The sequence below is a fragment of the Cupressus sempervirens genome, chromosome 5 (genome assembly GCF_028749045.1).
Source record: "Cupressus sempervirens isolate cs-2001-9-10 chromosome 5, ASM2874904v1, whole genome shotgun sequence".
Classification (NCBI taxonomy): Eukaryota; Viridiplantae; Streptophyta; class Pinopsida; order Cupressales; family Cupressaceae; genus Cupressus; species Cupressus sempervirens.
In genome coordinates this window covers 556,233,152-556,254,096 of record NC_143122.1, presented here as the reverse complement: position 1 = coordinate 556,254,096, position 20,945 = coordinate 556,233,152, and the positions used below count along the sequence as shown (strand labels likewise).

Sequence of the window (20,945 nt, the reverse complement as noted above, 5' to 3'; positions counted from 1 at the left end):
TTATTTCTAGCTGTTTCCAAGCGTATAATATCAGTACGGGCTTCAAGTATGGCAATACACACACCTGGGGAGTGAGGCTTTTGTTTCTTGCAACATTGACCAAGTTGCTGTTCTGGTACAGATAGGGCCTATGATTCAGGTATGTGGAAATGGTAAATTTTCCTTGGGTATAGGTATGGGTATGCCCACATGCACAAATATATATACATATATTTAATTTTTTATAGGATATGTTGAAACATTAAAAACATAAATATAAAATATAACTATATGGCTATAAGAAGAGTGATACTCGTAATTCCATTATTGCCAATAAGTAAAGTTTTTAAATACCTCATATATCCAGTGAAACACGAGGACTTGCACCCCTTCCAAACCTCAAATTACCCATCCCCAAGACGTCCCCGCACCAGGTACTTGGAGTACCCAAGTACCCCCACTGCCATTACGCAACTACACTACCATTGGGATGGGTACTTGAATTTCTATTTGAATTTTGATTTTGAATGTTACTATGTTGAATGTTCTATGGTTCTAGTTCGTGTTATAATTTTTCTATGTTCAAGTATTTTAATTTGGTGCGTTATACTTAAACATCATTTCATAACTAGCATTTCAAGTTCTATATGTATAGTATACAACACCCCTCCTTGCCTCATTGCCCCCTCGCTGTTGTCCCTTAGTTGTCCTCCTGCCATCTTGAAATTTAGGCCCATTGCTCCCCGTCTCAAGAACTCGTTTTGGCATCCCACCGTCCTGATGTACCCTAGTGTTGGTGTTACACTACATATATCATATTCATCATTTGCAAAATGATAATATTCAAGTCTCAAAATGTCATTACACATTAAAAATTCAAATCACTAGCCATATTTAATATCCAATTCTAGGCATGATTTCTATAGAACTTCATTTAACTTTCAGTAGGTTTGAACCATAGTAATGAGAATCGCGGTGATTCACGAGATTCGGCAATTTGATTCAAGCCAAACGATTTATTGTGGTCAGTAAATCAAATCAGTCATAAAGGGTTTATGAAATAAGTTGCTCACTAAATTTCAAGGGTTTTTTAAATTTGCCGATTTGTGTTCGATTCAATTCCAATTCTTGGTTGATTTGTGATTTGATTCGGCCTTGCTGATTCCGATTCTCATTACTTTGGTTTGAACTACTAATTCTTACATAACTTGTGTTTTTTATTTGAAATTATAAACAATGAGTATGTGATTGAATTATAAAATTGAACTTCCAAACCAAAAGTGGAAGATAGAGGCGCTTGCAATAATAGTCTTTGAGATGGTGATAATGATTGGGCATGTGATATTCATGCTACAATTAATTACCTGACTATTAGACAATCACAATCAATACCTCAAAGTTGAATAGTAGAACCTTACAGGTCTATTCTTCTGAACATAACATGTATGGTGCCAAAGGTATATGTCAAAAATCCAGAAAAGTGTTAGGTAATTGGGGGGGGGGGGGGGGGGGTTGTGAATCAGTTATAACTAGTTATCCTACAATCCTTAAAACACTTTTTCACCAACTTAAATGCTTAGAACTTTCAGATCAATAACTTGATAACCAGATCTAACGTCATAACTTAAACTGATATAAACTTTGCATCAAAATTGTCAACTTAATACACTGAATATCAGAATTGTTAGTGAAATAGGATCTGTAACTTGTAATAGCACTTGTGGATATTTGATGTGTTTTCCAAGTTACTATTCCAATGAATATATATATGATATAAAGAGGCATGCCTCTTGAAGAGACATGTCTTTTTAATATATTAAATTACATTAATTATAGTTATAACACAATTAATATACTCTCTCTCTCTCTCTCTCTCTCTCTCTCTCTCTCTCTCTATATATATATATATATATATATATATCACTCTTAATATAAGTTAATTACTCCATATATAACATTGTCATATATTATATATCTCATATATATAAAATATAATTTATTTGATAGAATTATAACATTAACACTCCCTCTTAATGAAGAAGGATAAAACACATAGATATTACACCATAGGAAATATTTCAAAAAAATACATATAGGAAATCTTTGATCAGAAGATTTCTAGAATATGATATCATGTAAGTATTGGCCTATCAGAATATCAACATATGATATTCACCAATTACTATTTGATATCATATTTGGTAACATGAGCATTGGCCTATCAAAATATCAATCAAATGATATTCACCAAATAATCTGAGTAATGGCCTATCAGAACATCAACTAAATGATATCCACCAAGTACTCAATGTGGTACTGGCCTATCAGAATATCAAAGGAAGATATACACCAAGTACCGAAAATATATCTATACAAGCAACTCGTAGATAATCAAATTAATGATATCAACCACCTAGTTGTTGATTTATAAGATAAAGCCTTTACATGAAACAATTTCGCAAAATTGAATCATGCTGCAAGTTATTTTAAGGATGTCACTTTACAATAACTTCTCCTAATACAAGTGGTAATCATTTAGAAGTCGTCACTTCTTCATGATGTACATAGGGGATAGGCTCATACATGTATGACATCAAAAGTTCGCATGAAGTCTCCACGAATACTGTCATGTGGTGTTGTCACAACATTCACCATAAAAACATATCAGAGAATAAGGTTTCTCCCTCTTAGTTTGATATCAACGTTTCTAACCTTTTAACACAAGGTTCTCTCCGATGAAGTATCAGACTTCCTCTGAATCTGTTATCATCCTTCTAACCTCTTGGTAGCACGTCATGTCATGATTCCTTAGTTCAATGGTTATCTTGATAGCAAAAAGCCTTCCAACCTACATACATGAGACTTTATCCCATGAATCATAGTCTTTTAGCTATTATAGTTTCTGACTAGTGTTGAATCCATCAACAAGGTCTACTCCTTCTAAACCAATATCATCAACAGTTTGATTTAAGCAATTTTTATTTTTTGCTCCCTCTCTTTCTCCAAGGTTGCCTCTAATGATATATCAGACTCCCTCTCATAATTTCAATCAACAAGGATATTTGCTTCAAGAAACTCACATTATTCAACATAAACATCAGATGATTAATGAATCACAGCTTCTTTGGAGCTGCTATCATAAGATTGAGTTTGTACAATGTTCCTATCTTCTTTCCTACAAGGACATCCTTAGAGACAAAGGAAAAGATTTAGGAAAATGACTCTTTATATCACATATAGAAGTACAAATAAGAGAGAGACTTAAAAAAGTAGATAAGTGTAATACTAAAAGATGAGAAATACTTATCTGCACATGAAGGTCCATATCCATCAAGTTAGAAAATGCCTCTATATAATCATTTGTCAAACAATGAGAATGGAACATTGGTTTATATTCTCCCTACAATGTAAAATTCTCAATTTGTGACAAATCAACTTGATTTAAATTCTTGTAATAAAAAGTAGCCCTCCTTCTATAGAAGCCCTTTCACATCATTAATATGGATTGAACACTAATCTCTCAAAACTTATGATAAATGAGAGGAACTTTTGAACTTTGTCCTCCAAAATGTAACATTAGGTGATTCACATATAACATACTTTTATAGCATAAGCATAGTCAGATTTGAAATACATCTCAAACTTGGAACCTCCTACATTATTATGATATTTCACAAGGGTTTCTTCCTAAGTCCACCATAACACTCTAGATGGCTTAGAAATGAAAGATCTTATGGCACTTCTCTCATCATGACATTCATTGAATCACTGATCGGTATTCCTGAAGGTGGGTGTACATGTATGATAGTCTCATAATTTCTTATTACATCTTCCAAGGAACAAACTGATCAATTGTATTGTTCATGTTGATGTTTTAAAATCTTGTTTCAAGACATTTGTTAGGTGCTCTGGCTATTCGACTTGTTCCATGCATTGAAATGAGAAGAATTGATCCACATGAGTGTGAAATCTTATGCACATGGACTGTATGCAGAAAATTAAAATGATTACATTAAGCTTCGATGCATTCATAGAGTCATTGCGAAGATGATTTTGTTCTAGGCGTTCCCATTTTGGAATGATCTTGGATAACGTTTGCAAGGAACTTTGGGTTCCACAAGACCACATTTCATTGCTTCATCTAGCAACCATGATTTGACGAGTGATTGTTCTTCTATCAAGGAGTCGAATTAAGATTCAAATAGAATTTTTCGCTACTTCCTTCGGTAATAGAACACAACTAGGGATTACCACTGGTTTCAAAAGTTCAAAGTGAGTGAATGATGGTTGACACATGGTTTTCTATTTGTAAAATTCTCAGGCTTTAACAACGAACTTCTTTCACCTGGCCTGACAAAGCACAGAGCTGCTTATGGATAGTCACATTATTTGACTAAAGTTGCATGCTTCATTAATGGCCAAGTTGCTTGACTTGAGAGCATAGGTGTTGCTATTTGTTCCATCCTTTGTGGATGTTGGGTGCATGGTCTCGTTCGAAACCCAAAATGATTACTCATATTTTCCTTTTCACCACCTATTCTGCTAATGTATGAGTTTAATGCAACGCTGTTTTCAATATGAAGGGGAGTAAACGGTGTGCTTCGGGTAAGGTTGGTCTAACAAGAACACTGGGGAAGTAATTAATTTCTTCAAGAGTAACACTCTAGCAATCAAAACTGGTGTAATCAAGCTAGTTGATAAGCAGAGATGAAAATGTTCTGTTGCGCTCAGCAGATACTCTTCGGTCAAACACGACAAGAGCTGAGAATACTTCCTGAAAAAAAACTACCGACATACAACAAGTAAAATAATTTGTTTCTTGACTCAAACGAACCTGTTGCTTGTCAGTCACATATGACATTTTATTTTGTTTTTCATTCACCTCCTGTGTGTCTGCTTGCCTGATAAAATCCTTATACTGAGAACGTCCAAAATAAAGATAAAATTCGCTACTGTGTGTCTACTTGGTAGGATGCTGCTCAACAATACTTATGGCAATGTTTATCATTAATAAATAAACATATAGACACCATGTCATCCAACTCAACATAGACATATACCTTTCTTCAATCTTGGCAGCTTGGTTCAAATAATCCTCTAGCTTTGAAACATGAAGAATTATCACTGTCAACTAGGTATCTACGATTATCAATATGAACTACAGGAGAATGTATATCATCATCTATAAGCACCTTTCCTTTTATTTATATATCAATTCATTGTTCTGAATCAAAGTATTTAGATAAATTTACATATTTCTTTATGAACCATTCCCTGTGTATACGCATATGAATGAAGCATCCTTGTGAATATCACGAGCATCCTCTTCACTGTGAAATTACAAATATTTTAGACAAATATCTACATCTGACTATTACTGCCATTTTGACATCAATGACTTCACTGTTTAGCAGTTATTTTTATTTTTATTTTTAAAATGACACAAAAAAAACCATCTCAAAGGTCACGTGGGTAGAAGATAGCAAAATCATAGGTCCCAGGATCGGAACCTAGCTCTGATACCATGTTAGTGAAATAGAATCTGTAACTTGTAATAGCACTTGTGGATATTTAATGTGTTTTCCAAGTTACTATTCCAATGAATATATATATGATATAAAAAGGCATGCCTCTTGAAGAGACATGTCTCTTTAATATATTAACTTACATTAGTTATAGTTATAACACAATTAATATACTCTCTCTCTCTCTCTCTCTCTCTCTCTCTCTCTATATATATATATATATATATATATATATATATATATCACTCTTAATATAAGTTAATTATTCCATATATAACATTGTCATATATTATATATCTCATATATATAAAATATAATTTATCTGACAAAATTATAACATTATCAAGAATAAACTTTTAGCGTATACCAAATTGCATCAATAAACAATAAACATGAAATAAATATGCAACACGATAAGCATCCACACAATTTTGACATAAGTATTTAACGTGGAAACCCTGTAAAGGAAAAAACCACCTGCGAACCGACAACTTAAATTTTTTCACTCTTCTAAAGTGAGCTCTATTAAAAGCCAACCTTGTTGAAGGTTACATATACATTGTTAATTCGACCTTGTTAGAGGATTTTCACCAAAGATCATCTAGATCTTGTTTACTCCTTGACAATTTCTAAAGAGTGGCCTACTCTAAAGGACTTACAACACATTCAAAAAATTGTTACCATATAGGATTTCAAAAGACTGTTAGGTCCACTCGGTTAAGAGATTTTTTGCTACAATGATTATAAGGTAACAATAAATGATTTGTTAGATTTTAGCACTACCTTGCTTGTTCAAATCTCTGCTTCACTCAATCACTTTTTTCCTTCAATAGTTTGATCCCTTTCTGGCTGATTCTCACACTTCACACATCAACTTAACACTTGCTTTGCTTGATCTTCACATTGCTGTTTTGCTCGGTTCTCCTTCTGACAAGAACTTTCTTCATCAACTCGATCAGCAAAAATGAACATCTTATTCATCTATTAAATATAAAACTTTTCCTATTCCTCTAGAATCTTCTAGGTTTATCTAGTTAATCACAATCGTCAGATTTTTCATCACATTTAGAGTCATTGAATCTAGACTCTCAGGAACTATACTTCCACCTTGAACTTAGAGCTCCAATTCGAATTGTTAAATCACCTTCATTATATCTTCTATGAATTATTCCAACTGTTGATCTCATAACTAACTTCATCTTTATCCTTGAAACTTCTTGAACAATCTTAATTTTCATCAAATGTTGGGCTTAGATTAAATCTTTTCTAAACTTGTTCTTCACGTTCATGCTTGGTTGACATTATGTCTTGCTCGATCAGCACTAGACTTGGTTAACACTATAATTTCTCGGTTAACACTAAACATTCTTCACTTCTTTATTTAGTGCTTAGTGACAACTGTAGTAGCTTGGTTAATATTGTGGTTCTTCATTCATCGACCAAACTGTGTTGCTTACACATGATCTCAACACTTAATTAAACCATGTAAAACAATCAAACCAACATTATATTGTCAAAGTCTAACTCATTCAAGTGCCCATTGCATACCATATATTGACCAACACTTACGTCATCATTATATTTTCTTCATATCCTCTTCATTAATCAAATGATATGACACTCTACTAAATTAGTATAATGTCTAACCAATTAAGGCTTGACATCATTGACTACATAACAACTGATATGACTCTTTCACATACATTAACAACATTATCAGTTGGGGCTAACAATCTCCCCCTTTGGCATTGATGGCAACACATAAAGAAATAGAATATTTCATTACATTATGAAATAATCAAATGCCAACACATCTTTAGCTCTCCGACTTTGTTCAAGCTAACAAGTTAAACATTAGGTTCTTCAACTCTACTTTGCTTCGACAATTTCTCCCCCGTTGGGTGTACTCTTGTTCAACATCATCTCTGCATATTAACTTGTAGGAATCTCCCTTAGGATATCATCTCTATACAGGTTCCTTTCGTGTAACTTGCTCATCTCTTTGTATAGATTCCCTCAACCTTTGATAACAATGCCAAAAGTAACTATAAGTTCCAATGAGAAACTTATATGACCTTGTAGTTGTACCTTGTACCTTGCATGTACTAATTACATTTGCTTCATTCACAGTCACTTTCAAAACTTTAGGAAACAATCCCTAAAGAGTGAACTTGCATCAACTCCACAAAGAAATTTCTGATCATCCATGAATTGATGCAACATGCATCCTTTCTTAGTGAATCTTGGATAGGGGAAGGATCCTTAACTTACCCCTTAGATACTCAAAAGCATCTTTAGGCAATGATTTTGTGAAAATGTCTACAATTTGCTCCTTAGACTTCACATACTCCAATCTTACTTGCTTCTCTTGTACTTCTCCCTCAAGTAGTAATACTTGATAGATATATGCTTGGTTTTTGCATGCATCACATGATTCTTAGATATGTTAATTGCACTTGTGTTGTCACAATAGATAGTAACAGGTTTGGTGACTTCCTCTTGCATTCCTTCCTACAGTTGCTTGATCCAAAGAATATTTGATCAGTTAATAGCAGTATCAACATAGTCAACTTCAGTTGTAGGCTGTGATATACAACTCTATTTCTTGCTTAACCATGTAATCGGTCTTTCTCCTAAAAAGAAAGCTCCACCTCTAGTGTTTTTACTGTCATCAACATTTCCAGCCCAATCAACATTAGTATAAACTTCAAGCTCAAAATCATCTTCTTGCTTGTACCACAATCCATAGTCTTTTGATCCTTTCAAGAATCTGAATATCTTCTTAACTGTAGTCATATGTGTTTCCTTAGGATTAGAGGAAAACCTTGCAACTATACCAACTGCATGTGCAATATCAGGTCTGCTGTGTACAACATACTACAACTTCCCAATCATTGATCTATATTGCATCTCATTTACTTCGACATTATTGTCTCCTTAGATAATTTGCACCCAATGACCATGGGTGTGCCAAATAGTCTTGACTCATCCATACCAAATATCTTAAATATCTCCTTAATGTACTTAGATTGAGTCACATATATATCACTTTTTTGTTTTATGAACTTGCAAACCAATGAAAAACTTAATCTCACCAAACATAGACATCTCAAATTCTTTACTTATGTGATCAACAAATGATTTGCATAAAAATATCATCTACAAATATCTTAGCTGTCAATAAGTTGTTTTCAGCTTCACTTTTCAAGTATAGGTTACTGTTCTCACTTGTTCTAACAAATCCAATCTTGATCAAATATGAATTCAATCTTTCATACCATGCTCTTAGTGCTTGCTTCAATCCATATAGTGCTCTGTTCAATTTGCATACTAGGTGCTTCTGATTTGGCTCAACATCAATGACAACATAACAACTAATACGACTCTTTCACATATATTAACAACATTATCAGTTGGGGCTAACAAAAAGATGTGAGGCAATCTTGCATTGAAGCAAGAGAAAATTAGAGGCTCAAATCAAAAGAGATATTTTATAATTTAGAAGAATTCTAACCAGTCTTTCATGAATAGTGCATTTGTCCTAAAAGAGTGCCAACTTGAAGAGCTCAAATTAGTTAGAAGCGAGTTTGTTGTCTTCATTGTTTCATATAGTAGGTAACAATGTAGAATGCAATCAATTAACAAAGTAGTCTTATTTGACGAAGTTTCAATAATGATCATCAAAGCACCTCTTTCAGCACAAAAATTAGTGTTCTGGGGGACATGTTCCCACAGTTTCCTGGATTCAGCCCAGGTTTTTACCTAGAACCTGGATTCACTATGGCTACAATAGTAAGTCTTGATTTTTTTGAGAAACATTAAGCGCTTGTTGGCACTGGTATCTTTTGGGAAGTATAAGAAGAGGAAAGGACCTTCAGATTGTAAGACTGACCTCTTTGTGAGATGTCAGACCGACCTTATCTTTTTAAACACCTGACTGTTAAGGAAACAGAGTCTGAACATCATAGTTCGAATTGTGGTGGGAGGTAATGCGATAGGGATAAGATGACTGAAAGGGCCTGGCTTTTTTTTAATACTTTTCCAGTCCCCTCAAACTCAATAGACTCTGCTATTTATATCTGTTTTTGTCACACATCTGACAAGTTTGCTTTATGGGTGGCAATATGTAGACCTTATTGGGATTGATAATATTTTTCTCAAAGTACAACTTTTAGAAATTTGCCTCTTACAAAATTGATTTCCCGGAGAACTTTTTTCCTACATTTATAGATTTTATTTTAGTTTTTTTGTTTTTGTATTCTTCATGGTGAAATTTAGACTATGCATGCTACATGCTAAATATGGGTATATTAAAGTACAACATCTCTAGTGCCTCATTAAAATTTTTATTTTCTAATTTTCATACATAGGAGTAACTATGATCTCTTCACAAATCAAAACATGGCCATGAATGACTATCTGCATGAAAATTTGAATTCTAAGATTTGGTTTGTCTAAACTTTGATTGCTTCTATTTTCCTTGAAATTTTTATTCCAAGTTGAAATGAAAAAACATAGTTTACTAAGGTATTATGGATGTGCTTATCTGGAAAAGTGATACTTTTATCATTATGTACTACATTCAGTTCTGCATAGAGATAACCGTGGATGAAGATTTTCTTTTACCTCTAAACCATCATAAGAGTTCTTATCAAGGCAGTCATACTATAAATCATTCGTTCATCTGAAGGTTGATGTTTTAGTATTCAGATTTGAAATCTTGGACCGTTGATTCCGTGGTCTTATTAACCATGAACTTGTGGTTCATATTCATAGAATGAAATAATGTTTTCTTATTTAGTGTTTCTCTTTCACAAGAGCATAATAGTTCTTGGTATGATGATATCTGATTAGAGAAATGGTTTTCTAACAGGTGCCATCTTCAAAGTCTATGACCATGGGGAACCGCCTAATATTATCTTGTGAAGTATTCTCCTTGCACATGCAATATCTATGATTGTTTGATCTGTCACAACATACAAAAACATAAGCACTCACTGTTTAATGCAACCAATTAAATTTCACTAGTGTTTAAATATGCAGAAGAGTTTACAAGGATTTGGTGTTGTTCAAGCTTCCTATCTTGTGTGGATTCTGGGGCTTCAAATTTGACATTTTATAGCACTTTCATCAAGTGCAGCATGCTCTTATGTAAATATGTAATTACTTAATATTTAAGTTGTGTTGTGGTAAGTTAAAATGGGTAGAATGAATGTGTTTGCACTTTGGTTTTGTTGACACAAAGTAACTTTTCTGTCATAAGTACATAGATGATGTATATGTTTAAAATAAGGGTGGTTTTGTAGAAGCAAAGATAAAAATAGTGAGAGAAGTATGCATGTAGTCCATTGACCATTCGGCATGAATTAAAGCTGGAACTTAAGGAAACTTAGATTGTAGCTGGATTAAAAAGGGTAGTTTTTGTAGAGGCAAAGATAAAATTAGTCAGAAAAAGAATTACGTATGTAGTCCATTAGGTGTGAATTAGCTGGAAAGTTTAATTGTAATTACTAATTTACAACACAAAAAGCTTTCCCATGTACTTTTGTTAATGGTGGGTCAATGCCCTATGGCAAAGTTGCTCCCGGATGGGGAACTACTCCTTTTATGGGCATTGCAATGGCTCTATTCGCAATATTTTTATCTATTATCTTGGAGATTTATAATTCTTCCATTTTATTAGACGGAATTCCAGTTAGTTGGGTCTAGAAAAACTACAAAATATACCCGGATCCCGAGCAAAAAGAAAAAAGAACTAAAGAAAAGAAGAATTTTAAATAGCTTCTATTTTTAGGTTATGACGTTCTGGTAGTTTGATCGTGTAATTTCTTTTAATTTAAGGATTTTTGGAATTATGGGTGTGCGACTTGTTATAAATTGATCTCTATTCTAGTACAGAAAACGGGTCTGTTGTCTTTAATATATATGTTACCATTTTGAATAATGTTTATCGATTTTGTTTTTTATTTCTTTTCAATAGAAGTCGGTTCGGTTACAATATCTTAAAAACATAATTTTCTATGCAACTAGAGTATCATATATAAGTATAGTTTAATTCTATTTATTGAACTATAATAAAGGTGGATATAGGCATTTGTATTTTTATTTGTAAATGATAGCAAAGGAGAAATATTTATGTATGAAGTTCAATGTTTAGATTTCGTACTTACAAAGAAAAGTGTTAATCTATTTGAGAAAAACCAATATATTTTAAATGTCGATTCGGGATCAAATAAAACAAAGATCAAAAATTGGATTGAACTTTTCTTCAATGTTAAAGTAATAGCAGTGAGTATGCAATCTTAAAAGTTTTTGCCTAATCCAACTATCTATTATCTCAAATATGCCAATAGATGTTTTCACGTCTTTTAGCCTCAAATCATTGTCGTTAACGAAAAAAAGTTGTTACAGTTGATTTTGAAGACTTTTGCAGTATGCTATATAATGATGGAAACAATCAAGAAAAATCCTGGAAAAAACCGAGGTATTGGCTTTTGATTGTATAAACTGTGTTGGAATAACGAATTAAATACCAAAATTTGGATACGTTCTTCCAAACCAATTGCGACCAACTAATTCCCGTCTATTGAGAAGTTTCTAAAAATAAACTTATTCAAGGAAACTGCAATAAATTTTAGAAACCTCGCAGATGTAAATTACATTAGTAACAATGATCAAATTTGGTATCCATTTCAGTACCCTTTCGAGGCTGTATAAAGTCTAGGCTCACAAATCCTGTCAGTTTGAAGAATCTCCGCTATATTGGAAAAAGGCCAGGTCCAGGTTGTATTTTATTATTAGCATTTTGTATGGCGACTCTCTTCCAGCGAATATGATGTTGGTCAATGCTTGAAGAACTTTTAATCTCCATGAGGCTAAACATTAAATGAATTGGGCATGCAGATATAGTAATGTGCTAAAGTATGGATGGTGTTGTGATCGTGCATGTGGGAAGGTATACAATATTGAATACTCTTCAAAGTGGGGATTTCGTGGGGAGCGGGGGAAATCTCCATCACGATTGCTGTAATACAGCCTATTTCCCACATCGCTGTAAGTGTACTAGCCGTGATTGATTAAAACCATAACTTCCATTAACAATGGATTGGTACCCCATCACGCATGATAATAATATTGCTGTTATTAAACGAATAATATTGCGTTGAGGTTTGGTCAATGTGTTAGTTGGCATGGACTTAAAAAGTCTCATTCTACTATACTCAAATATCCATTGCATGTAATCACTAAACTAAGACTTAGTGTAAATGAAAGAGTGAAGTGTCACTGCATGATGGACAATAAAACTGGTTAATAATGAGAAAAACCAAACAATCTGAGTGTTAGGTTCGAATTACAAGGTTCTCATTATTTTGGTTGATGAATGATTACTGGTCTCACAAAGCAAGTAAAGTGAAGTTAAAAGCTTTTTGCCAATCAAACTTGCAATGAAATAATTGCATTAATGAAATCAGTAGAAGGAAAACCACAATCTTAAGGAGATAGCAAACTAGCCATCTAGTAATTATTTTTCTGTCTCTAGATTTGAGATGTTGTCTAGGATGTTCTAGAATACAATTTACATTTGATATGAATGACATTAAATGTGTTAGTCTAGGAATGTTATTAAATTATGATATTAAATGTTGTAGTCTAGGAATGTTTTACACAACCTAGGTTCATAAATTGTATAAATGAAACAAATTCTAGAAACGGACTACAATATTCTCTCCATATTACGAGATATAACAGCAGCTCTTTTTCCCAATCAAAGCCATTTGACTCTCCAAAAATTGATGGCTTATGAAGGTCAAAGATGCTTAGTTCTCTTTATACATAGATGGAAGATGCTTTAATTCTATTATTCATAAGAAGTTTTGCCTTCGTTAACAACATTTTAATAGTTTTGTAGAGGGACCCCATCTAGACAATTACTTAAAATAGTTCTCTTAACATCAGTAGGAAAAAGCCTCGTGGCTTGTTATCAAGCTTATGAGGTAGTCCTATAAGGTGTTGTAGATCTAACAATTTGCATGTTAATACATCTATCACATACTTGTATGACTTAAAGAGGACGAGTAGTATTTCCCTAGAGTATTATGTTCCTTATTTTGTTGGATCCTTGCCAATTTAATCTTATTTGTTGTCTGTTTTTTGATCTTATGCTTTTTAATTGCCTTTTTCTTCTTTAAGTTTACTTTGTGTATTTCTTGCATGTATCTTTGCACTACCTTTTTCTTCTTTGTTACACTTTTTTTCACCCTTACACAACATTCTTACCCTTTTGTCGACATAAATATATTAATTATTTTAAATACAATACTATCAAACATTAAACAATTGAACTACAATAACAAAAAGATTAGTATGTAAGGAAAAGTATAACATCTTAAAGATCTTAGAGTAGATATACAAGATAGATATATAGTAGATGCCAATTTGGATGAGAAACTCAATTTATAATAATTTAACCATTGTCAAGACTTGTAGTCAATCATATCACCAAGACTTATCAATTTTGTAATTTTGATCAATATAACTCTAGTCAAGTGCAGATGCTTAACTTTGTCAAAAATCTTGCTAATATATTTCCAAAGATTTTATGCTTTTGTTTTGTTCTATATAAGAAGCATGGTGGATCATTGTTATTCAACAATTGTAGTAGTGAAGAAATCTCTTAACAGAGTTGGCTTAACAATCATTTTGTAAATCCTCTAACAAGGTGACATTTTTAGATTGAAGTGTTTTAAGACCTCTAACAAGGCCACTCCTCACAGGGTGATTCAAATCTTTTAACATGATCACACCTAACTGTGTGTTTTGTAACTTTTAACAAGGTTGGCTCCTAATAGGGCTCACTTTAAAAGAATGAAAATTTGTAATTAGTTGCATTGGTGGTTTTCCCAAATTGGGTTTCCACATTAAATCTTGGTGTCTCATGTATTCATGTTATTTGCTTACTATTTTATCTTTCTACAACTAAGTTACTAAAGGTTAATGCACATTATCTCAAGATTGCTTTGTTCACTGAGTTATAGTGAATATCTAGTTCTAACTGAGCTGCAAGGATTTGAGTTAATAAGAAGTTTGTATTGACATCTAAGGGATTTAGAATTGTTTTAGTGGTAACTGATTTGCCCCTCCCCTCTTAGTTACTCTTATATTTCCAACAAACATATGAACCTATATCTGAGCTTTGTAAGGTTTTATGATGTATTATGCATTTGGTTATTAATCATTAAGGGCGAGTTTGATATTGTATAACAAATTTCCTTTATTGGAGATTGTGAACTCAAAGCCAACTTGCGTACTTTGATGGCTATATATGTAATTTCATTAAGTCTTGTAAGGTAGTATCAATTTTGTAGTATGCTTAGTTGAAAAAGAGGATAGCTCAAGAGTTGCGAGTTTGGTTTGTAATTTGGAATATTTTGACCATAGTTGGGAAGGCCTTACAACTTGACATGTATTTGGTTCATTGGATGTAATTCAAGATTTGTTGTTAATAAAGAGATTTTTTTTCAATTGTATATTGGTTACTTTTTTTGTGGTTGTTATTTTATGGGGGCTTAGTTTTCTCCTTTAGGGATACACATGCCTTGTACTACATAAGAATGTGAGTGTTTCCAAGACTTTTGGTTTGAAGAAGGTAGTTGTGGTTAAGGTTTGTATTGATGAAAGGCAGTCTGAATTGAAGAAGCTACATGATCTTGTGATTAAGAACCGAGCTAAAGGAAATAAATCTTCTAATTAGATGATGGCATGCAACATGTATGATTCATTTGATCTTGAATGTAGCAGTAATAATAGATTTGAGATATTTGATGGAAGAGTTTGTTTCAACAATAAGCTTGGGAAGTCTTCTACATTGATTGATGAAGAGGATTTATGGGTTAATAATAAGCATGGGATTTATGTTCTATGAGAGAGATTTATTCATGTGTAACATGAGAGCAAGAGAAGCCCTACTATCAGCTCTTCCAGAGAATGAATACAATTAGCTAAAGTCACTTGAAACATCTTATGAAATTTGGAAAGCATTAGAATCTACTTTTGAAGGTGATACAATGCAAAGAGAATGAGATTGCAGAATTGGATGTGCATTTCAAGATGCTAAGATGATGGAAGAGGATAACGTAAGTAGTTATATTGTTAGAATATCAGAAATTGTTGCATGAATTCAATCTCATGGTGGAGCCAAGGAAGAAGATGAAGTAAAATGGAAGATCTTGAAAGGTTTGATACGACCATTCAAGCAAGTAGCTTGGATGATTTAGCTGGTAATGCCTTGCACTAAATATTTCACAAAGGAAATGTTTCTTGGAAGATTAGAATCTACAGAAGTAGATCTAAGATAGTCTGGAGATCTAGCTAGAGTTGAAACAACTTTTAGTGCCCTGAACATTTGACCTAATATGACAAGGAGTGCAAGCACATATGGAGATTTTGTTGGTAGCAACAGATTTGATGAAGACAAGAAGATTGAGGAAGGAATAACCCTTCTTGTGAGAAGAGAAAATGATGGTAAGAAAATCTTTAAATGTTGGACTCGTGATGAATTTGGTCATTATGGATCTAAATTTCCTAAAAGAGAGAAAAAGTACAAGGGAAAGATTAAGCCTAGAAGAGATAGAGATAGAAATTGTTTGTATGCAAATGAAGATGAAGAATTTGATGAGAAAGGTCAAAGTGAAAGTGATGATGAATTAGGATTTGTGGCTATCAAGGAAGATGATCTTGATAGAGAAATTAGAGAAGAAAAGAGCTCTAATTTCCCAAGTGGAAAAGAAATTTGATTGGATAGTTGACAGTGGTTGTTCACATCACATGACTGGTGATATGAATAAGTTTGTTAAGTTCAAGAATCATGATGGAGGTATTGTTAGAGTTGGTAACAATGCAAGCTATCATAAAACAAGAATTGGATCCATTACTCTTTATGGTAAAACTAACACTGGTGATGTTTATTTTGTTGATGGATTGAAGCATAACTTGTTTAGTGTTGGACAATTGGTGGACAAGTGTTATTAGTTGCAAATCACTGAGAATACCTGCATTATCAAAGACAAAGATGATAAGCTGATTGTAATAGACACAAGATCTAGAGGTAATGTATTTCAGTTGAATCCTACTGAAATGACATGTTTGGTAGCTAAAGTGGACAACAATTGGTTGTGGCATAGAAGATTCTGTCACATAAACTTTGATAATATTGTGAAGGTTAGTAGCACGTTTGCAGTTAGAGACTTTCCTAAGATTATAAAGCCTACTAATATTGTGTGTAAAGAATTTATTTTGGCTAAATAGAAGAAAGTATCACTTCCTAGCAAGAAGTTCACTACTATAGAGAAGCTGGAGATCATTCACACAGATGTGAGTGGTCCTTTTAGAACAAGAGGATTCTATGGTGAAAGGTACTTTATGATTTTTGTTGATGATTTCACTAGAATGATATGAGAAATATTTCTTAAAGAGAAATCTAAAGCTTTTGAGAAGTTCAAGATATTTAAGAATAGAGTTGATAATAAATTTGGTGTTAAGATAAAGTGTGAGAGATCTGATAGAGGAGGATAATTCACCTCTAGAGAGGTTTACATATTTTGTGAAGAGAATGGAATCAAAAGATAGCTATCTTCACCTAGAACACCTGAGCAGAATGGGATTACTCAAAGAAGGAATAAGTTAGTAGCAAAAGCAACAAGAGCAATGTTGTTTGAGAATGAATTTTTGAAGACATTTTGGAGAGAAGTAGTAAATACAATAGTGTACACTCTGAACAAAGTACAAATAAAAAAAGGTATGAACAAGACACCTTATGAACTATAGTCTGGTCATTCACCATCAGTTAGGTATTTCAGAATATTTGGGAGAAGATGTTATATTAAGAGAGATGATGACATTGCACTAGTAAATTTAGGCTTGAATTTCAACGCAAAAAGGTCAAAATTTCGACAAGAGTAGGTCGATAAGGTGACCAAACTTGCCGTCGGTCTTTTTTGGTCGATTTTTTGCCACATACATTCCACGTCAAAATTTTGACTACATAAAGGTCAACTTACCGACACAAATTTCGTCGCTTTCCCTGGTCCAAGCTGAAGTGATATTACCTCATTTGCCAGCGGTGCTCATCGAAATTTTGACGTAAACCTTCATAGTGGTGCATCAAAATTGTGACAAATCCAATTCACATTTCTCCTCTAGTGGCATACACGCGACGCCAAAGTGGACCAATTTTGTGTCGAAATTTCGACCAAAATATTGCATTTTCACCGAAATTGCAACGAAAGCGTTTTACATTTTTCGCCGGTGCCATACTCGCGACGCCAAAGCAAACCAGTTTTGCGTCAAAATTTTGACCAAAACATTGCATTTGTGTCGAAATTGAGACGAAGATATGTATAAATTTCGACGAGCTATCCCATTTATTGTAAAAGCTTTGCTCTCATAGCAGCCTTCTAAACTGCACAAAACTTGATTCTAAAGCATAATTGCTCGGTGCATGAGAGTTAGGGTATCGTGCACATTTCTACCTCCACACCATTTTTTTGTTTTTCACATGATTTATTTCATACAAAACAATGGGAAGGAGGAAGAAATGTGCACGATATCCTGAGTCTCCATCGAGCAATTATGCTTTACAACTCAAATTTTGTGTAGTTTAAAAGGCTCCTGTGAGAGAAAAGCCTTTGTAATAATTGGCACATCACCTCTAAATTTTGGTTCCTACAGGGAAGAATAAAATTAGGAAAGAATTATTTATCAGGAATGAAAGCCAATAATTTCATCTATTTTTCAAACAGATAAACGTGACAAAAAAAACTTACAGTCCCAATCACATCATCATAAGAGCGCATATATAACTATAACTATGTCTAAAACCAACATAATTTACAAATATCCACAATTCAAATATTATCCTTTGATATTTTCTTTAATGCAAAGTTTTAAGTCAACTATGTTATCGCCTTGGATGTAATACCAAACTATCATTAGGCTAAAGACTGCAGCAAGATTTATGATTTACAAATGCAAGGAGAATTACCCAACCAAAGTAGAAAATGACATGAAAAGTTAAAAATCTATCAATTAACAATCTAGATGAAATATTTCTAGCAATTGAACTGTACATTATAGAAACAAAAAATTGCCTTAAAATTGACACCTCACCAGTTATTCATTTGCATCCGTAATGGCTTCACAAAAGTTGAAAGCTTACGATTTGTCAACAACACAAAAGGCACTCGTAGTTCAGCTGCATCAATAAAACTAAAGTAATTCAATTGCATGGTGAGGGAAAGAGACTGTCAATATCGATTGTGGAGTTGCAGATAGGTAAGCGATAAACATAAAAAGGTAGTACAATATTTTAGTAGCAATTGTGTTTATTTTATTGTTTTACTGGATGAAAAATTTAGTCCTAATGTGTATCATTTGTCTTGTTAGGTGTGTTGATATTTGATTTAGTTTAGTTTGGATCACTTTTCAGTTCATTATTCTTGCATATAGTTATTGCATTTTTTTGCAACTAGAAAGAAAGATTTAGTAAACTAACTAAACCTTTCATAAAATGATGAATTACATGGATCCTTTAGAAACTCAATAATTCCAATTAAATAGCTGAAACTTGGACATCATGTATCATTCAGGGATTGCAAATGGATTTAGAAATTATTCTAAAATATTGTGTTTGTAGAAAAACACTAGAAAAGATGTGCAGTCAATAGACACTTAATAAAACTAATTTAAGTGCAAGTACTATGCAACCATTGAGAAATCCAAGTATGCTTAAGGGTTGAGGGTAGTAGGGAGGAATTATGTATGTAGTTAATAGTAGTGCAACATAGACTGGTTATGAGGGGCACTATGTTATACAAAGTTCTATGTTACGGGCACTTTGTGGAATAAGCAATGACAAAGAATTAGGGCATCATTTAGGGATTCTAGGTGGTACTGCAAAATTGCTAAAATTGTTGCCACATGGTCTGGAGAGAGAAAGAAATTCCACATCCTTCAATCTAACCTTAGTTCTCTTTTGAAACTCTGAGTGGATTTGTGTGTTAAAGCTTTGCTAGCATTGATTGTAACAACAAGAATGGATATTCAAAGACTATTGCAATGAAGGAAGTATGCTAGTAGAGATACAAATGGTTTTGGGGAATGTCAATGAAGATGGAATACAAGCCTTACGATCCTCTCAAGGTGATGGGATTGGGCCTTAAACTCATCCTGTACAATGCTTGAGCATATCCCAGTGTAGCTCCAACAGACCAACCAATTGATCCATACTGCATCTGAAACTCATACCTACAAAATCAACATTAGAATGAATCATTCAACATTGACACAAGCCTTAAGAAAAATAATGTCACAAATTATTGATTCTTCAAACTAAACCTGATAACCAATTCCAAATAGGGGCATAAATAATTGCAATAAATTGTAGGAACTATTTCAACGCAAATTTGTGACTTACAGGTAACAAGCTAGTCAGTTAGACAAATCATGTATTATAATTTTATGAACTTTGTTGTTCAATAGTTTCTTGGTTAGATCAACATTTTAAATCATACACTATGATCCATCATCAAAATAAATGAGTCAGAAATTTAATTATATAAACTTTTGCAAGAGATTTTGCATTACCTGCATTTCTCTGGGAGTTTAAGCTTCTGGAAGTTGAACCAAGAGTCACCAGTTTCTGCAATGACAACTGTCTCATTTGATAGCATGGCCTACAAATAAGAAGTGTTTACTCATTAATCTATAGGAACAACAAAAAAACCAAGGATTGAAGTACCGACTAAACTATAAGTCATTTTATGATATGTAGTGATTCTCAATAATTTTACCTGGATGTGTTTGAATAACAATTTGACTCTAAGAGCCTCGTTTGGAGCACCTTTCAAGGGAACGCCGTGAGGCAGAAATATATGCTAATAATTATCGAAGGCCATTGTATTGTGCTTCAACTTCTTTGCGATGGCTTCTAAGAAGTCTTTCATTAATATACACCCAAAAGTAGGTCCATTTGTGATAGTTACCAAATTAGGCTGCACAATTATAGCTTTCTCCTTCTTCAAGAGTAATGCATATTTCATTGAGCTATATTCATTAAAAATGGGCCTTGCAAATAAGTAAGCATCTATAGACTCAACTATTTCAGCATAGAATGCAATATCAACTACACCCCAGTAAGTTCTTATGAAATGTGGAAGAGTCTCTGAAACTTTACCCTTAGTCGATGGCATTGCGGCCACAACATAACCTGAAGCATTTTTCAATTTCGTAAATGCATCTTTTGCCTTAACAACCCTCAGCTGTGGACCCCTAACCAACACTTGCTTAACTATTGCATTTAGGAACTCTATAGTTGTTTCCACAGCTACTTCCAAACTTCTTGGATTGCTTAGCCTATAGTTCATGCTAGCCAAAAAAACTATTAAA

General features: G+C 33.3%; 1 pseudogene; it reads right to left on the bottom strand.

The window, feature by feature from the left end:
• Positions 1-4,669: 4,669 nt before the first annotated feature.
• Positions 4,670-20,923, bottom strand: LOC149557143 (pyruvate decarboxylase 2-like; annotated as a pseudogene).
• Between the last annotated feature and the right edge of the window lie 22 nt (positions 20,924-20,945).